This window comes from Mesoplodon bidens, assembly GCF_964165515.1.
Source record: "Mesoplodon bidens genome assembly, chromosome: 8".
Classification (NCBI taxonomy): Eukaryota; Metazoa; Chordata; class Mammalia; order Artiodactyla; family Ziphiidae; genus Mesoplodon; species Mesoplodon bidens.
In genome coordinates, this window is record NC_138165.1 from 67,816,692 (window position 1) to 67,837,625 (window position 20,934).

Consider the following 20,934-nt stretch of genomic DNA (forward strand, 5'->3'; position numbering starts at 1 on the left):
CAAATGACAATGGAGACATGAGGACCCAAAACTATAGGATGCAGCAAAAGCAGTTCTAAGAGGGAAGTTTATAGCAATACAATCCTACCTTAAGAAACAGGAAATATCTCGAATAAACAACCTAACCTTGCACCTAAAGCAATTAGAGAAAGAAGAACAAAAAAACACCAAAATTAGCAGAAGGAAAGAAATCATAAAAATCAGATCAGAAATAAATGAAAAAGAAACAAAGGAAATGATAGCAAAGATCCAAAAAAATAAAAGCCAGTTCTTTGAGAAGATAAAAAAAATTGATAAACCAATAGCCAGACTCATCAAGAAAAAAAGGGAGAAGACTCAAATCAATAGAATTAGAAATGAAAAAGGAGAAGTAACAACTGACACTGCAGAAATACAAAGGATCATGAGAGATTACTACAAGCAACTCTATGCCAATAAAATGGACAACCTGGAAGAAATGGACAAATTCTTAGAAATGCACAACCTGCCAAGACTGAATCTGGAAGAAATAGAATATATGAAAAGACCAATCACAAGCACTGAATTTGAAACTGTGATTAAAAATCTTCCAACAAACAAAAGCCCAGGACCAGATGGCTTCACAGGCGAATTCTATCAAACATTTAGAGAAGAGCTAACACCTATCCTTCTCAAACTCTTCCAAAATATAGCAGAGGGAGGAGCACTCCCAAAATCTACGAGGCCACCGTCATCTTGATACCAAAACCAGGCAAGGATGTCACAAAGAAAGAAAACTACAGGCCAATATCACTAATGAACATAGATACAAAAATCCTCAACAAAATACTAGCAAACAGAATCCAACAGCACATTAAAAGGACCATACACCATGATCAAGTGGGGTTTATTCCAGGAATGCAAGGATTCTTCAATATATGCAAATCAATCAAAGTGATACACCAATATTAACAAATTGAAAGAGAAAAACCAAATGATCATCTCAATAGATGCAGAGAAAGCTTTTGACAAAATTCAACACCCATTTGGGATCAAAACCCTGCAGAAAGTAGGCATATAAGGAACTTTCCTCAACATAATAAAGGCCATATATGACAAACCCACAGCCAACATCATCCTCAATGGTGAAAAACTGAAAGCATTTCCACTAAGATAAGGAACAAGACAAGGTTGCCCACTCTCACCACTCTTATTCAACATAGTTTTGGAAGTTTTAGCCACAGCAATCAGAGAAGAAAAGGAGATAAATGGAATCCAAATCAGAAAAGAAGAAGTAAAGCTGTCACTGTTTGCAGATGACATGATACTATGCATAGAGAATCCTAAAGATGCTACCAGAAAACTACTAGAGTTAATCAATGAATTTGGTAAAGTAGCAGGATACAAAATTAATGCACAGAAATCTCTAGCATTCCTATACACTAATGATGAAAAATCTGAAAGTGAAATCAAGAAAACACTCTGGGCTTCCCTGGTAGTGCAGTGGTTGAGAGTCCACCTGCCAATGCAGGGGACACGGGTTTGTGCCCCGGTCCACGAAAATCCCACATGCCGCAGAGCGGCTGGGCTCATGAGCCATGGCTGCTGAGCCTGTGCATCCAGAGCCTGTGCTACGCAGCAGGAGAGGCCACAACAGTGAGAGGCCCATGTACAGCAAAAAGAAAGAAAGAAAACACTCCGATTTACCATTGCAACAAAAAAAATAAAATATCTAGGAATAAACCTACCTAAGGAGACAGAAGACCTGTATGCAGAAAGTTATGACACTGATGAAAGAAATTAAAGATGATACAAATAGATGGAGAGATATACCATGTTCTTAGACTGGAAGAATCAACATTGTGAAAATGACTCTACTACCCAAAGCAATCTACAGATTCAATGCAATCCCTATTCAAACTACCACTGGCATTTTTCACAGAACTAGAACAAAAAATTTCACAATTTGTATGGAAACACAGAAGACCCCAAATAGCCAAAGCAATCTTGAGAATGAAAAGTGGAGCTAGAGGAATCAGGCTCCCTGACTCCAGACTATACTACAAAGCTATAGTAATCAAGACAGTATGGTACTGGCACAAAAACAGAAAGATAGATCAATGGAACAGGATAGAAAGCCCAGAGATAAACCCGTGCACATATGGTTACCTTATCTTTGATAAAGGAGACAGAAATGTACAATGGAGAAAGGACAGCCTCTTCAATAAGTGGTGCTGTGAAAACTGGACAGGTACATGTAAAAGTATGAAATTAGATCACTCCTGAACACCATACACAAAAATAAGCTCAAAATGGATTAAAGACCTAAATGTAAGGTCAGACACCAGGAAACTCTTAGAGGAAAACATAGGCAGAACACTCTATGACATAAATCACAGCAAAATCCTTTTTGACCCACCTCCCAGAGAAATGGAAATAAAGACAAAAATAAACACATGGGACCTAATGAAACTTAAAAGCTTTTGCACAACAAAGGAAACCATAAACAAGACCAAAAGACAACCCTCAGAATGGGAGAAAATATTTGCAAATGAAGCAACTGACAAAGGATTAATCTCCAAAATTTATAAGCAGCTCATGCAGCTCAATAACAAGAAAACAAACAACCCAATCCAAAAATGGGCAGAAGACCTAAATACACATTTCTGCAAAGAAGATATACAGACTACCAACAAACACATGAAAGAATGCTCAACAGCATTAATAGTTAGAGAAATGCAAATCAAAACTACAATGAGATATCATCTCACACTAGTCAGAATGGCCATCATCAAAAAATCTAGAAACAATAAATGCTGGAGAGGGTGTGGAGAAAAGGGAACACTCTTGCACTGCTGGTGGGAATGTGAATTGGTACAGCCACTATGGAGAACAGTATGGAGGTTCCTTAAAATACTACAAATAGAACTACCATATGACCCAGCAATCCCACTTCTTGGCATATACCCTGAGATAACCATAATTCACAAACAGTCATGTACCAAAATGTTCATTGCAGGTCTATTTACAATAGCCCGGAGATGGAAACAACCTAAGTGTCCATCATCGGATGAATGGATAAAGAAGATGTGGCACATATATACAATGGAATATTACTCAGCCATAAAAAGAAACAAAATTGAGCTACTTGTAATGAGGTGGGTGGACCTAGAGTCTGTCATACAGAGTGAAGTGAGTCAGAAAGCGAAAGACAAATACCGTATGCTAACACATATATATGGAATTTAAGAGAAAAAAAATGTCATAAAGAACCTAGGGGTAAGACAGGAATAAAGACACAGACTTACTAGAGAATGGACTTGAGGATATGGGGAGGGGGAAGGGTAAGCTGTGACAAAGTGAGAGAGTGGCATGGACATATATACACTACCAAACGTAAAATAGATAGCTAGTGGGAAGCAGTCACATAGCACAGGGAGATCAGCTCGGTGCTTTGTGCCCACCTAGAGGCGTGGGATAGGGAGGGTGGGAGGGAGGGAGACGCAAGCGGGAAGAGATATGGGAACATATGTATATGTATAACTGATTCACTTTGTTATAAAGCAGAAACTAATACACCATTGTAAAGCATTTCTACTCCAATAAAGATGTAAAATAAATAAATAAATAAATAAATAAAAAATAAATGTGAGGTAAAAACTTTACGGACCAAACAAAAGCTAAAGAAGTTCATCACCAGTAAACGTGCCTTACTAAAAATGCTGAAATGCATTATTCAAGCTGAAATGGAAGGATGCTTATTAGTAACATGAAACATATGAAAATGTACCTCATACTGGTAAAGGTAAGTATATAGTCATATATTGAATACTCTAATACTGTAATATGATGGTGTGTTAACCAGTTAACTCTAGTATGAAGGTTTAAAGAATATATTAAAAATAGCTATAGCTGCAATAATTTGTTAATGGATACACAACATAATAAATGTAAATTATGACATCAAAAACATAAAAGAGAAGGAGGAAAAGGGTAGCGTTTTTGTATGTAATCAAAGTTAAATTGAAGAAGACCCAAACAAATGGAAAGAACATTCATGTGCATGGAGCAGAATAAGTGATACCATTAAAATGTCCATACTATCCAAAGGCATCTATAGATTCAATTCCTATTCGTATCTCAGTGGAATTTCTCACAGCAATAGAAAAAACAACACAACATTTGTATGGAACCACAAAAGACCCCAAATAGCCAGAGCAATCTTAAGAAAGAATACAGTTGAAGGATCAAATTTTCCGATTTTTCATTATACTACAAAGCTATACTAATCAAAACTGTGTGTTACTGGCATAAAAATAGACACGTAGACCAATGGAACAGAGTTGAGAGCCCAGAAACAGCCCTGGAATATACGGTCAACTATTTGAAAAGACAGCCAAGAATATTCAATGTGGAAAGGATAGTCTTCAATAAATGGTGTTGGGAAAACTGTATAACCACATGCATAAGAATGAAATCGGGTCCCTATCTTAAACCATCCACAGAAATTAACTTGAAATGGATTCAAGAGGTAAACATAAGACCTGAAACCATAAAACTCCTAGAAGAAAATATAGGGGGTAAACTCCTTTACATCAGTCTTGGCAATGATTTTTTGGATTGGACACAAAAAGCACAATCAAAAATAAACAAGTGGGACTACACCAGACTAAAAAGCTCCTGCACACTCAAAGAAATAATCAACAAAATAGAAAGGAAATCTATGAATGGGAAAATTATTTGCAAACCATGTATCTGATAAGTGGTTAGTGTCTAAAATACATTAAGAACTCATAAAACTCAATAACAAAAAAAAAAACCCCCAAAAACTGCCTGATTAAAAAATAGGCAAAGGAACTGAACATTTTTTCATGTACCCGTTGGCAATACAAATTGCCAATAGGTACATGAAAAGGTGCTCAACATCACTAATCATCAGGGAAATGCAAATTAAAACCAGAATGAGACATCACCTCACACCTGTCAGGATGGCTATCATCAAATAACAAGTATTGGTGAGCATGTGGAGAGAAGGGAGTATTTGTGCTCTGTTGGTGGAATTGTAAATTGATATAGCCACTATGGAAAATCATATGGGGATCCCTCAAGATAGTAAAAATAGAACTATCTAATGATCAAGCATTCCTGATTTAGCTATATATCCAAATAAATGAAAACAAAATCTCGAAGAGATATCTGTACTCCCATGTTCATTGCATCATTATTCAAAATAGTCTACGTACACACAATGGAATATTGTTAGCCATGAAAAAGAAGGAAATCTTATCATTTGCAACAACATGGATGGACCGTGAGGGTATTACGCTTAGTGAAATAAGTCAGAGAGAGCAAGATAAATACTGTATGATAGCACTCATATGTGGAATCTAAAAAAATTGAACTTATAGAAACAGATAATAGAATGGTGGTTACGAGGCGCTTGGGAGAGGAGGATATGGGGAGATGTTTGTCAAAGGGTACAAACTTGAAGTTAGAAGATAAATTACGTTCTGGGAATCTAATGTAGAGCATGATGATTATAGTTGATAATACTGTATTATATACTTGAAATTTGCTAAGAAAGTAGATCTTAAATATTCTCACCACACACAAAAAAATGGTAATTATGAGACGTGATGGAGGTGTAGATAACACCATGGTGGTAATCATTTTGCAATATATATGTGTATCAAATCAACACATTGTACAATTTAAACTTATACAATGTTATATATCAACTACATCTCAATTTTTAAAAAACAGTAATGGTTCAGGATAGAATAATTTAGTGTGACAGTCTGTTGAGAAATTTTTTAATGTTTTTTAAATTAATTTTTATAGAAGTATAGTTGATCTACAATATTGTGTCAGCTTCTGCTGTACAGCAAAGTGATTCAGTTTTACATATACATGTATCCGCTCTTTTTTAGATTCTTTTCCCATATAGGTCATTACAGCATATTGAGAAGAGTTCTCTGTGCTATACAGTAGGCTCTTATTATCTATTCTATATATAGTAGCGTGTATATGTCAATCCCAACCTCCCAATTTATCCCTCCGCTGCCCCCACCACTGCTCCATTGGTAACCTTGTTTGTTTTCTACACCTGTGACTCTATTTCTGTTTTGTAAATAAGTTCATTTGTACCATTTTTTTTTAGATTTCACATATAAGCAATATCATATAATATTTGTCTTTGTCTGACTTACTTCTCTCAGTATGACAATCTCTAGGTCCATCAGTTGAGTACTTGAAAGCCCTTGGGACAAGGTCCTTTCCTTGAGATATGGAAAGAAAGAAAGAAGGAAAGAAGAAGGAAAGAAAGAAAGAAAGAAAGGGAAAGAAAGGAAGGAGGAAAGAAAGAAAGGAAGGAAGGAAGGAAGAAAGGAAGAAAGAAGGAAAGAAAGGGGAAGGGAGAGAGAAAGAGAGGGAGGGAGGAAGGAAGGAAAGGAAGAAAGAAAAAGAGGCACTGATTTGGTATTACTACCCACAGGAAGTGGAACTTGCTACATGGAAAAGAGTAGAGTAATTGATGAAGATTTTCAGAAAGGGAAAGATTAGAAGAGCATTTAATTAATCTGCATAGTCTCTTAGTAAAACGTTAGGTTTAAAAATGGGTCTCAATGTTACTATTCAGAGGAAAAAGTCATAGCTTGATTTAAAATGCTGAGATCCTTCTGGTGAGTGAGGTAGTCAAGCTAATGTGACTTTAATCCTCTAACTTCTGAGACACTTGAGATATTCCCTGTTTGATCTCAAATCACTTAATCCATTGCATCCCAGGGATTTAACAACAAGAAAAGTAACTACTATTTTCCTCCTGGAAGAGGAAAATTTTATGTACACAGCCTGGAGTTATTCTAGATATGGAGTTAAAAATCTGGAAATGTTTATTTGGAACACCAAACTTTAATGTGTTGCAGCTTTAAATTTCAGAACACCATAAAGAAATTTCTCAGTGCCATTACCTGTTGATGGATTTTTCATAATATATGGATTATAAAATTTCATAATTACTATTATTATTCAGAGACATTTTACAGAAATAACTGAAATGTGTATTTGTATCACAGAAATTTGTGTATTAATGACCAGGGATTTCTCTCAAAACCCAGAACAATGTTACATCTAACAAAATAGATTGGTATGAAGTTGCTCTCATGCCAGGACAAGGCAATATTACAGCAGCTCTTTTGGATCAGAAGATGAGGAACTAGGATCAAGGCAGAAAAGTCTTGCTAGCATTAGGTACTTAAACTGAATTCTAACATTACTTGACACATTCAACTGATGATATGGAACGGAAAGAGGTGTAATTGTACAGTTCAGCAAATGGAGCCCTTGCTGGGTTCAATGTTTAGTAATAGGTTCAGTAGGAATGCAGTGGTTAATCGGAGTGGATTCTGGCTGAAAACCAAGCCACCAAGTCTTATTTTTTTTTTGGTTCTTATGTTAACCATGGGCAAAAGCTCAACCTCTCTGAGGCCAGTTTCCCCCACCTGCAAATAGTGCTTGGTTTTAATTGATCTCTAGGACTCTTTTCAGCTCGAAGATCTGTGGTTGTGTCTTTTCTAGGTCAGCTACAACAACATTCCCTGGAGTGTGCTTAATAACTTAGATGTATTCACAAGCAGAAGATCATCTCTTGCCTGCTGGAAATAGAGTTCAAGAAGGGCTTAATTTCATGATTTTAAAGAGACCCAAGGAAACATATTTCCTCCATGTGGTGTTGGTTATAGGAAAATGTATAAAGTACATCTCTGACTCAACTTGTGGGTGGTCAAGTAAGGGAAAAGTAAACAAAGACTGGATCTGTAATATGTTAGGTCACTGCAATTTTGTGTTTGTAGAAGCTGCCTGAGAAAAGATATACAAACAAATGCTCAAATCAAGTGAAAAAAGGAAAAAGGTTTTGTTATATGTAGCTAAAATCACACAGACCATACTGCTTCTTAATATGGAGAAAGCTAAAGATGTCAACCTTTAATCATTTTATTTTTCACTTTTACTCCCTCATAGACACAAGGAAACACACAAAGAACCCTCTGTAAAATTATTTTTGAAGTATTAATAAACTGCAAGTTAACTTCAAGTAAACCAAAACTGCATTTTACAAGTTTTCTTCGCAGTATATATATGTATATGTGTATATATTTTATAACAAAAATTTTAAAATAAATGAAGTTTTACTATAGCATGATATAATAGAGGCCTATATAGAACCAACATGCTTTCTTCACAAGAAGTCACAGCATTATGGAGTTGAAGCTTGTCTGAAGAAAATGTCACTGAAAATTTTGGAAATATATTGTAGAAGTTTTCCTATTAGTTAAATAAACACTATGTCCTTTGGGTTTTAAACACTTTGAGTCATTTTTCTTGGTTGTTTGCTCTTTGCACGTGTAGTATAGACATATTCATCTGTGTGCATTGATGAGGGCTAAAGCTACAACAGGAACTGATATAACAATACTCAAACCACAGCTATTAAGCCATACATAGTTCTTTTCTGTGTTGAGAAAATGTAATTAAAAACTTTCAATTTTTATTTCACAGTTAAAAAAATAGCAACCTGAATTATTTAAAAACCTAAATACATATGAGTAAAGGTAAGGTACCATCAACCTTCAATCTTTTGACTAATTAATACTGTTTTATTCAGTTATTATGCAAAAGGACAATGTGATTTCTACTTAACTTCAAAGAGGTTTTTTTAGTTTTTTAATTGGACACTTTTTTGAAATTAAGAAATTTTTTTTTTTTTTTTTTTTTGCAGTACGCGGGCCTCTCACTGCTGTGGCCTCTCCCGTTGCGGAGCACAGGCTCTGGACGCGCAGGCCCAGCGGCCATGGCTCACGGGCCTAGCCGCTCCGCGGCACGTGGGATCCTCCCGGACCGGGGCACGAACCCGTGTCCCCTGCATCGGCAGGCGGACCCCCAACCACTGCGCCACCAGGGAAGCCCTGAAATTAAGAAATTTTGACTTGAAGTTTTTTTAAATCATTAGTTAGTTAATTCATTTCCTTGTCAAAGATCAGGAAGTAGGGTCTAAGGAGTAGATTTCCAACACACACACACACACACACACTTCATGGTAAAAGGGACTCTGACACCTGGTTAACAATTTCTTTGAAAACGTCTTTTGTAATTTGCTTTATTTTTTTTTTAGTGCTATATCAGTGCTGGAGGTGGTTGTTTTATTTTATTTTATTTTACTCTTTGAAATTGACTGTCTAAATAGTTCTGAGCTTTAAGAAGCTCTGAAAATGAAAAAAAATTACTATTTTAACATTTGGTTTCTTGTTAGTCTTTTTATTTCAGGTAAGATGATAAAATGTGGAATGAATGGATTCGTTCTCCCTGAATGACTTAGAACCATGTGTGGTCTATCTGTGTGTGACTATGAATCATGCAGTTTTACAAAGTGAAGGACAAGTGAAGTCCAAAATTCTATAATGAGAAGTTTAATTTTTCCTAAAACTCCTGTCATTATATGGAAATTCTCTATATTGGAAAAAAATTTTCCTAAGACCGTGGAATATATGTGTAGGTTTCATTTTCTTTGCATTTAATTTCTGCCTGTATTTGAAGTAAACAGAACAAGCTCAAGGATTTCTCAGCTATGGCAGAACATGCACTCATTTCACTCACAATTATTTATTGAGTGCTTATCACCTGCTAGTAACTATTATATATTAGCAAAACAAGCATAAGAAAATGAAATATTATCTCTCTCTCCAAGAACCCATAAGTCAACATGTGCTATTTGAAGGCATGGAATTGGTTGAGATCACCAAGAGAGATATTCAAGATTGAGAATAGAAGACAGGAAGAACAAAACACAGGTGACACCAACATTTATTTTTTTCCAGTTCTATTGAAATGTAATTGACATAGAGCACTGTATAAGTTTAAGGTGTACAGCATAATGATTTGACTTACATGCATTACGAAATGATAACCACAATAAGTTTAGTGAGCATGCATCATCTCATATGGACACAAAATAAAAGAAAAAGAAAAAATGTTTTCCTTGTGTTGAGAACTCTTAGGATTTACTCTCTCAACAGCTTTCATATATAATGTACAGCAGTGTTAATTATATTACTTATGTTGTAAATTACATCCCTAGAACTTATTTACCTTCTAACAGGAAGTTTGTACCTTTTGACCACCTTCATCCAATTACCCCTCTCCCAACACCTTGCCTCTGGTAACCACAAATCTGATCTCTTTTTCTATTTATTTGTTGAAGTGTAATTGACCTACAACACTATGTTTGTTCCTGGTGTACAACATGGTGATTCAGTATTTTGGCACATTACAAAATAATCAACATAATAAGTCTAGTTACCATCTGTCACCATACGAAGATATTATATTATTCTTGACTAAGTTCCCCATGCTGTACATTTCTTCCCCATTACTCAGTTATTTTGTAACTGCAAGTTTGTACCTCTTAATTTTCCTTACCTATCTCACTCATTCCCCTAGTCCTCTCCCCTCTGGTAACCACCTGTTTGTTCTCTGTATCTGTGACTCTGTTTCTGTTTTGTTATGTTTGTTTTTTATTCCTTTTTTTTTCCTTTTTAGATTCCATATACAAGTGAAATCATACAGTATTTGTCATTCTCTGCCTGACTTATTTTACTTAGCATAATATCCTCTAGGTCCATCCATGTTGTTGCAAGTGGCAAGATTTCATTTTTTTATTGGCTGAGTAATATTCCATTGTAAGTATACATACCACATCTTCTTTATCCATTCACCTATCAGTGGGCACTTAGGTTGCTTCCATATCTTGGCTATTGTGAATAATGCTTCAATGAACATAGGGGTGCCTATATCTTTTCAAATTAGTGGGTTTTTTTTCTATGGAAAAATACTCAGAAATGGAATTGCTGGATCTTATGGTAGTTCTATATTTAGTTTTTTGAGGAAATACTATACTGTTTTCCATAGTGGCCTCACCAATTTATTTGTGGTCTCTTTGATGATACACATTCTGACAGGTGTGAGGTGATATCTCATGGTGGTTTTGATTTGCATTTCCAAGGAGACAGCAGCATTTAATAGACTGGTAGAAGATTATCCCCCAAAATGTTGAGGAGTGGCCATGGGAGAAGAAGAGGAAAGAGTGGTGTCAGAAAAGAGGGTCAAGAGAATTTCATGAAGTATATTGGCTAGATTTCACCAAGATGTGTTTTACTTTTTTCTTTTCTTTGGGTAACAAGAGTAATATTTGTAAAATAATCCCCAATTTACTTTATTGAAAATGAGTTTTTCTCTCCCAGCACTCCATCTGATATTTCAGTTTCAATGAAGTAGATAGAGAAAATGTCAACTCAGGGAATCAGAGAAAACCATGGAGTGTAACCAACTACTTCCTGTCTCAGGAATTGTGATAAAACAAAGGAGAGAGTGAATGGATAGCTGGTGGGTGAGCTGTATGGGTCCAAGCCTCCCCTCTCTGGACATTGGCCTGGAATGTGACAAATGTGTTAGATAAACTGAGGAGAATGCCAAAGGAATGAAGCTTTTGGAGAAGTAACTGATCTACAATGTGATTTCATGCCAACAAAAAGTTCTTGGCCAGTAAAACTATGAGGGAGGCATGGTGTAATCAAGCAGGGAAAAAGTCTAGTCCTCATTTTATAAGGATCATGGATACCAAATTTAGAGCCAGCAGATCTGTCATGGGGCCTGGCATGCTGTGGCAAAGTGAGAGATCAGAGAGCTGAAGAACACTGGAGAATGAGAGGTGTATAGAACTAGCAAGAGTCCAAGGGAGTTGACAAGTCAACAAGGAAGGAAACCCCAGGGCTGAGCAAACGAAGAATGAATAGGCCACATCTTAATCAACAATCCTCAACAGAATGACCGTGGGCAAGTCAGGTCATGCATATTTCAAGGGAGAGCCCCAGCATATACGTAATTATTAGCAACAAGCTAGGGGATTCTTTTTCTCCTGTCATCAAAAAGTCACAAGTGTCTCTCTCTCACATCTTAGGGGAGGAATCTGAAAGGTATGGGCTCTTATTCAAAATGATTGAGTTAAATCTAAAGACAGTCTTCAAATTATATATTCTAAATGTTTAACTAAATTGATCTGTATTTAATATTCCCCCCACTGCCTACCTTGCAACTACTTAGTGGATGAAGGGGATAAGGGAGAGCAAATCAGTTTTAGAAAATAAGGAAATTGTATAGTTTTTCTGCACATACAGTACAAAATGAGTAATTTTTCAATGAAACATTTGTGCATCATTTGTTTTGGTTTCTTATCTTCTGATAGAATTTTTTTGCAAGATTGACCCTTTATTTGAAAAGAAGAGATAAGTGGAGTGAACAGATGAAGTCAGAGCTCTCCATTATCCCAGAAACTTTCTGTCCTCGAGCACACACATACTTTTTGGATTACAAGGCATCTAAAATATTTGATTAATGACTGATGCCTTCTGTCAAAGGACTACAACCCAATCACAAAATGGGCAGAAGATCTAAATAGACATTTCTCCAAAGAAGACATACAGATGGCCAAGTGGCACATGAAAAGATGCTCGACATCACTAATTATTACAAATGCAAATCAAAACTACAATGAAGTATCACCTCACTCCAGTCAGAATGGCCATCGCCAAAAAGTCTACAAACAGTAAATGCTGGAGAGGGTGTGGAGAAAAGGGAACCCTCCTACACTGTTGGTGAGAATGTAAATTGGTACAGCCACTATGGAGAACAGAAGGGAGGTTTCTTAAAAAATAAAAATAGAGCTACCATATGAGCCAGGAATCCCACTCCTGGGCATATATCTGAAGAAATCATAATTCGAAAAGATACATGAACCCCAGTGTTCATTGCAGCACTATTTACAACAGCCAAGACATGGAAGCAGCCTAAATGTCCATCAACAAAGAATGGATAAAGAAGATGTGGTACAATGGAATATTACTCAGCCGTAAAAAGAACAAAATAATGTCATTTGAAGTGACATGGAGGGACCTAGAGACTGTCATAATGAGTAAAGTAAGTCAGACAGAGAAAGGCAAATATCATATGATGTCGCTTATATGCAGAATCTTAAAAAATGGTACAAATGAACCTATTTACAAAACAGAAATAGAGTCACAGACATAGAAAACAAACTTATGGTTACCAAGGGGGAAAAGGAGGGGAAGGGATAAATTGGGAGATTGGGATTGACATATACACACTACTATATATAAAATAGATAACTAATAAGAACCTATTGTATAGCACAGGAAACTCTCGTCAATACTCTGTAATGACCTATATGGGAAGAGACTCTAAAAAAGAATAGAGGGGTGGGATAGGGAGGGTGGGAGGGAGATGCAAGAGGGAGAAGATATGGGGATATATGTATATGTATAGCTGATTCACTTTGTTATAAAGCAGAAACTAACACACCATTGTAAAGCAATTATACTCCAATAAAGATGTTTTAAAAAAAAAGAGTAGATAAATGTATATGTATAACTGATTCACTTTGCTGTACAGCAGAAACACAACATTGTAAATCAACTACACTCTAATAAAAATTAATAAAAAGACTCAGCAAAAGGATGCAATTGGTAGCTATTAGTAATTGAGTATGTATTGCTTATTTGTTATATGGTAATTAGTTCCAGATAAAACTTGGAAGACATAGCATCCACAAAAGGAGGAAGGAGACCTGATATATGGGTATTCCTAGGAAAAGTGAATATAGATGGAGTATTGGGCTAAGAACTTCTAGTTGAAGCATTAGAGCATTGGGCTATTCAGCTAGGGAGAAACTCCAAAGCATAAGAGAAGATATTTAAATTAAGGGGAAGAGAAACTGAAGGGTAGTACCATTAACGTTTATTTTTATTCAAAATGCACGAAGATTTTTAATCATATATAATATTCCATTGAATCTTCATACCAACCTCAGGACATCTTATTATCTCTATTTTATCAGCGAAGAGTCCAAGATTCCAAGTGGTAAAATGATCTATCCAAGGTCATATCACATTAAGTGGCAGAATCAGACCTGGAATCCATGTCTCCTGACTCCATGTCCATTTTTCTTCTGATTACAATCACAGCAGCAGCTTTGCAAATTTCATAATTTTGCACATGTCCAGCTCTGTGTTTCTGAACAATCCAGAATAAGAATAGTCTAAAAAAACCAATGGCCCACCAACTTCTAAGACTATAAACACTTTAGCTCATGCAATCCAATCTAATCTCTTCAGCTCTGTTTTTCATTAATATTTAGATTTGTTAACATGTGACTAAAATCTAGGACTAGCGTTTTTTTAATGTTTTTTAATAAAAATGATTTCACTTTGTCTAATGGAAGAAAATAGATGACATGGCATATGAGAGTTGCTTGCATTCCAGACTTGTCAGAATGAGAAGGACAAATGAAATATAATTAAGTACATGAATTGATAATGCCTCTTGGGAAACATTCAGTTGTATTTGAATCTGTAAAGATACAAGATACATTGTTGTATACCAGTAGTAGTAGAGATGCTTGAAAATGACAAAACACACTTTTATAATTATAAAATGAAATACTTTTGCCTTCATGGTTCAAGAAAAAGAGGATTTTTATAGCTGTTAAATGGAAATTTAATGATTAACGTATTTTGGAAAAACTCTCAGATAATTTATTAAACATAGGGAAGATCCGCTCAAAGGAAGAAGACACTGAATTAAGAAAGAAGGTTAAAAATGAAAGCTAGTCTCACCTGGCTGATTAATATGCTCATCACCATTTATGAATCTATCTTGAGAAGAGAGATGTCAAGTTACACATCTTTCTTTCACCTAGTGTTTTTATAAAATATTTTTTCATCTTCCAAATTTTAATTTTTCTGTATGTTTTGTTCTAGATGTATCTCTTCTATGTAGTTTATAATTAGATCATTGTTCATGTAGTCTGACAATCTTTTTCTTTTCACTTGAACACTTCTAGTGCACTTATCCTAAGAAACAATTAATATTGTTGCTGTAAAATGTTGGAAGTCAGCTAATTATCACTATTTTGAAGGAATCATGTCTCCTTTGGCTACACCTAAGTTTTCTCTTTGTCTTTGATTTTTATTTATTCATTCATTCGAGGTTGATTAAATTTCTTGAAATTATGTATGGGTGTCCATGGCATGTTTTATTATATCCTGACAATTCTTCCTTTCCTACTTAAACATACCTTGGTTTACAATGAACAGAATAAATATCCTCATGTCGCTGATAATAGGCTTTTCCATATACTGTACTTTGGTCAGGAAAATGTAGAAGGAAGTGAGAGCGTGTCAGTACCTAGCCAAGTGTTAAATATCAAGTGTTTCCATTTGTCCCTCTTGTGCTATTGACAACCACCATCACAAAAGTATGTCCAAATTAGCTGCTGGTTCCAAAATGAGAGTCACAGAGAGCAGTATTGAATTTGATCCTCAACCAATTTGAAGAATTGTGCACAAAAGTAAATGTGTTTTACTGTAGGCTACCGACATGCAGGGTTTGTTTGTTACACAGTATTATTGATGCCAGTTTCTGAGTACTGCAATATCTTTCACTGGTTTTGAAAAATTCTAAGTCATTATCTCCTTTTCTTTCTCTCTCTCTCTCTCTCTCTCTCTCTCTCTCTGTCTGTCTTCCAATTATGCATATTCTAAACCTTTTCACACTTCAATCTTTTAGTCACAGGTGAAAATTTCCATTTTTGATAATTCTGTGCTTCATATAATTTCTTCTAACCTATACTCTAGATCATAAATGTCCTCTATAAATTTGCTGAATCTGATTTTTAAAATATCTAAGGAGGTTTTTTCTATAATTTCAATTTGATTGTTTTCCACATATGATATGCCATTTTAATAGCATAATATTTTAATTCCTATCTTCAATCTTGTCTTTCATATTTTTTTCTCAAGTATAGTTAGGATAATGATTTCTTAGTCTGCATCTAACAATTTCATAATCTGAAGTCCTTACATTCAACTTCCTTTTTATTTCTTCTAGTTCACAGTCATTTTCTTTATGACTGATTATCTTTTATTATTGGTTATATTTTTTAAAAATTGAACCTATGGAAAAGGTTCCTTTTTTCAGACAAGATTTTTGCTCTTGTCTGACAGATGGCTAGGGACACTACCTGTCCATGTCCACTTTAAACAATGCAATAGCTTCCAATTCCTTGGATCACCCACATTATAATTCCTGGATTGTAATTCCATGCAAGGATTAGTTCTCTTCCGGATTACATTCACCAAGAGGTTGTAGCCCATAGAGTCCAAACTGATGTGAATATCTATTAGACACTCCACCTTATGTATGCCCTCAGCTTTGAAATCTGTCCTCTTCATTACAGGCAGTTTTTAATTTTTTAGGTCAACAAATGCCAATAGGCAAAATTAGCTTCTATGCTTGCTTTCCTACTTGATTTCTAGTATTCCCTTTGTCATTGATAATTGTCTACAATTTTGTTATTTTCTTAAGTGTTTTAAAGAGGAGATTTAAAAAAATCTTTAAGTTTTAAATTGCTGTTAGCAGGATAAGTGGTCTGAATAACCTAGTCCATCATTATCAGAAACAGGAAGTTTCTCACAGTCTTTCTAGGCTTTTCATTATACGGCTTCATTTTTCTGTTTATTTTCCTTTTCTTCCATCTTCTCTTTCCACTGTCTTACATGTTTGCACTGGAATCAATCCTGACTCAAATTAAAGTATATTTGCAAAATCTAAAACAGCAGAAAGTCAGTGTTACTGTTAGTCTGACTCTCATCTTTTGCTTTTATGAAGTTGGGAACAAACCCCCGCCTTGGGCCCCAATTTAGTCATCTTTTTTTCCTCTTCTGTGCAAGAGATCTTGTCTAGAAAGTCTGGAAAACATTCTAGCATGGTATCAATGCCTTGCATTTCCAAAGCTGCTTTTTCATTGCTGAAATCCAGTCTGGACTCTTTAAACCTCATGGCTAATGTTATGTTTGTTTAGAAAACACCATCTTGATGCAGATGTCTGACATTTATCTCTACATGTTATTTTCTACATAAATCAGTGTTGCAGTGTTTCATTGGCTTCATGGAAACCTCCATGACATTTTCTGAACCTCTTTGGTACTGATTGCTACTGGATCTACCTCCTTTTAACCTACTCTCTGAATGACAAGTTCTCCCTGTTGACTCACTTTACCCCATCTCTCACAGATGCAAATACAGTATACCCACAGATGTCACCCACGGGCCAAACGTGGTTTCATATTCTAGCCCCTCTTTGATAATGCTATCTATCAGCTTCATGAACTATTTCATAAACTTCCATGTCACAAGACATGATCCTTCAACATTTGTCAGTGAGGGGTAAAGAAAAAAGATGAAAATTAATTAGCTGATTTAATTATTTGATTACACATTTTCTCAAAGGTGTAATATTTAAGGATGAATACACCAAGTGAGTCAGCAGTATTTTAAAAAATAAAAGATCCTACTAACAGTAGGAGCACCCTTACTTTCAGTGTTTGCAAGTTGATTACATTGACAGATTCTCTCTCAATGAAATTTATTAAATGTAGTTCTCTCAATGTTTTTGGTTTACTTTTGGAATCTAACTCATGGAGGAAAGGTACTAGACATAAAATCTGAGTTACAGGTGTGTTGTTTCAAAATGAATAACGTCTACTGGGTGAGACACTGAGTCAAGGGTTTAGTTTGCAGCATAAGGAAAATATTTGTTAGTGTTGCTGGAAAAGCTGACAACCTACCATATGCAGCCTCACTTTTAGATAGAGAACCATGGTAATGAGAGCAAATTGCTATTTTGGCTAGAAAACCAAATGCAACTTTTGTATCCACGTCAGTTATATCCAGAAGAATCTCTGTTTGATTACAAGTAACCCTCAACTGCTTTTCCTTGTTTTAGAAAATAAAGTTTGAACTTCTGAAACATTAAAATAAACTTCTGGTCTTAAATTCAGTGGGAAAAGATTTCCTGGAAAAAAGCAGGGAAAACATTCTTATTGCTCAACACAGAACATTATCTAAAAGAGATAATAGGCTTAAAATTGAGTTCACTAGCCTTTGCTTCCACAAGCATAAGCAAGTGATATGATTGTTGTGTTGACTTAGGCAAAATGCAAATTAGGTGAGGCTATATTTTCTGACTATTGATTTATTATTCAGATAACATTTTAAAATTTCTTTATTGAAAATATGGGTTCTTCATTTGGATAAGTTCTCCACATTGATCAGTTTCATGAGGCAGTTAATACTAAAAGTTAGAGAAAGTAGTAATGACTTTTCAGGAAGAATGGATTTTAAAATACTCATCTATATGTATTTTTAACTCAATTTTTAAAAACTTGAGCTAAATTAAACCTACTGGCAAGAAGTTGGTAGGTTTTAAGTTGAAGAGAAAGCTCAGTTCATTGAGTCTACAGGGTATTCATTTGCTTTCATTTCTGATCTAGATTTGTGCTAATATGTGAGCATATATGAGGATATAACTTGGCTATTTAGGTACTTTGATGGGATTAAGAGAATACTGTAGTAGAAGTCAGAGCAATGCATTTCTAGCACCACCATAAACTAGCTATGTAACTCTGAAGAAAGAGCAAAACCCCTTTTCATGTTAAAATTCTCTGAAAGCACTAAAAATATAATAGCATGGTGAATAGGCCATTGAACAGACAGACCAAACTTTTCCATAAATCCAAGTATTTTACAGTTAATTATCACATGGCATGACCTTGCCTTCAGTAGTTCATCTCCTTCCAGAGACAACACTGACAGACAAGCAGAAGTCTAGGATAGATGACCTGGAAAGTCATTTTCTGTCTTTACTTTCTCTGGTAATTCAAGGCCAGACTGAATGCTCTGCCTGCAATAAAACTTCAGCATTAGCAAAGTTAGGAGAGGTGTGCAGTGCACGCAGAGTTAATTGAAGGAAAATGAGCTAATGAACTCTAGGGAGGCAACCACATTGCACTATAAAACATTTTCTTGGCTTCTAAACTAAGAATTGCAATAAATGAACTAATGTGAAAACAAAGAGCCAATATCAGTCAAAACCTGTTAGCAAGTTGATGAACCTGACCTCATTTTTAAAAAGCCATTTGTATGGGCAAATAAGTACCATTGTTAACAAAGTAAATACAATACAAAGATGTTTAAATTTAACAAGTAAATTTAGGAATAAATTGAAATCATTACTAAGCATGATTGGATTTTTACACAACTTAAAAAAAGTCAAAAGTCATGGTTGGTCTGTTTATACAAAAAGCCTCAGTGGTCAGTTTTGACCACTGCAGTCAACTAGATCCATTATCATACTGTCATTTATTAACGGAGCCTAATGTTCATGTTCAAAATCAGTTATGTCATTTAGAGGTGATCTGAAGAAGTGTTTAAGTCAATGCATTTGGCACAATATAAGAGATCAGAGAGAAGAAAGCGAGAAAAACACAGAGAAGGGAAAGGAAATATCTTCTCTGATGATTCAACTAAAACTAGTTAAATCCTCCTGGGATTACCAACAAAAAGTACTTCAGTCTTGTTTAAAAAGCTGCTTTTTGAATTTGTCAGACATATGTGAATTAAATTAAAATAATGATGAAATTAGGTAATACTGCCAGTAAACTTGTCCACTGACTTCCCCCAGCCCCCAGCTTCTCAGGAAAAATGAAATAAGCTTCTAGAGTTGAAAAACAACTCTTTATTGTACTGTACTAATATGGCAAATTGGCAAGAAATTAGAAATACATGTAAATACAGCCTTCCCCTTTTCCTTCACCTAAGGAAATAAGAAAAGAGTTTCATGAAGTAGGATGTCAACAGATTAATATAACTGCTTTGCAATGTTGGAAATTCAAAACACTAAATTTAGAGTCCCTTACCAGTATATATCACTTTGTTAGCCATTATTATTACAAAACATTCTTGAATAATTTTAAGTCATTAACCTTAGTTTAAAACAGAATGTGGTACAAAAATAAAATTTCTGAGATGTTTGAGAATTTATGAAGTTAGTTATTATATGTGTGGACTAATGCTGATATGGCTGACTTTCTTCTACTTTGGTTTACTTCAGAATTATGAAGTTGTCGAATAAAACAATATCTCATGTAATAATAAAAGAGAAAACTATTGATACTAATACCTAAGACAGGCTTGAAATCATTATTTAATTCATCCATGCATAAAATTGGCAAATAATGTTTTCAGTAGAAAGACAATTATTTTCAGTCTGCATATCAAGAAAAAGAAAATATGAGTTTTTTACAAAGCAACAAGTCATTTTAACTATAAAAATTAAAAAAGGAAACAAAACTGCTGTACTAGTAGATATCCTCCATACTTCTACCAAATAATACATAGGCTGTAGAGTTTGTTGCCTCAAGAAAAATTTGGGACTAGTGGACAATACTAAAAGATTGTTGTATGTAACATACTGTATTTAATGGTTTGTTAAAAAGCCTGGCTAAAAATGTTTTTATCTCCTTTATAAGCTTTAAGTAATTTTTTTAAAGAGGAAAAAACAAGGAAGAGGGGGGGGAAGGAAAGAAGAAAAGAAGGAAAGAAACTCAAATCTATTAAATATGTTATTTTTCAGCAGAAGGTATTGTTCATCTACCCACTCAATGTGTTTCCACCTTTAAATGATCTTATCTCTGAAAAGTATGTACATAATACAAAAATTTAATAGAAAAGAAAACTAATTTTCTTAGTCCAGTGATTTCAAAATGTTATTGAACTAATGAATTAACTAAATCATTGTCATGTCTCATAACTTCATGCAAGCCCCCAAGTACCAATAGGGGAACCCATTAAATTATGTCTTTCCCTTCTCACGGATGCAGAATCAAATTAATAATGACACATTAATCCAAAAAATAAACATTTTGTATTTTTTGTATGAGTCTCTACTGAACATTGCCTTTCTTACTGATACCACATCTTGATATGTTCTTGTTCTTTTCTTCTGATAGT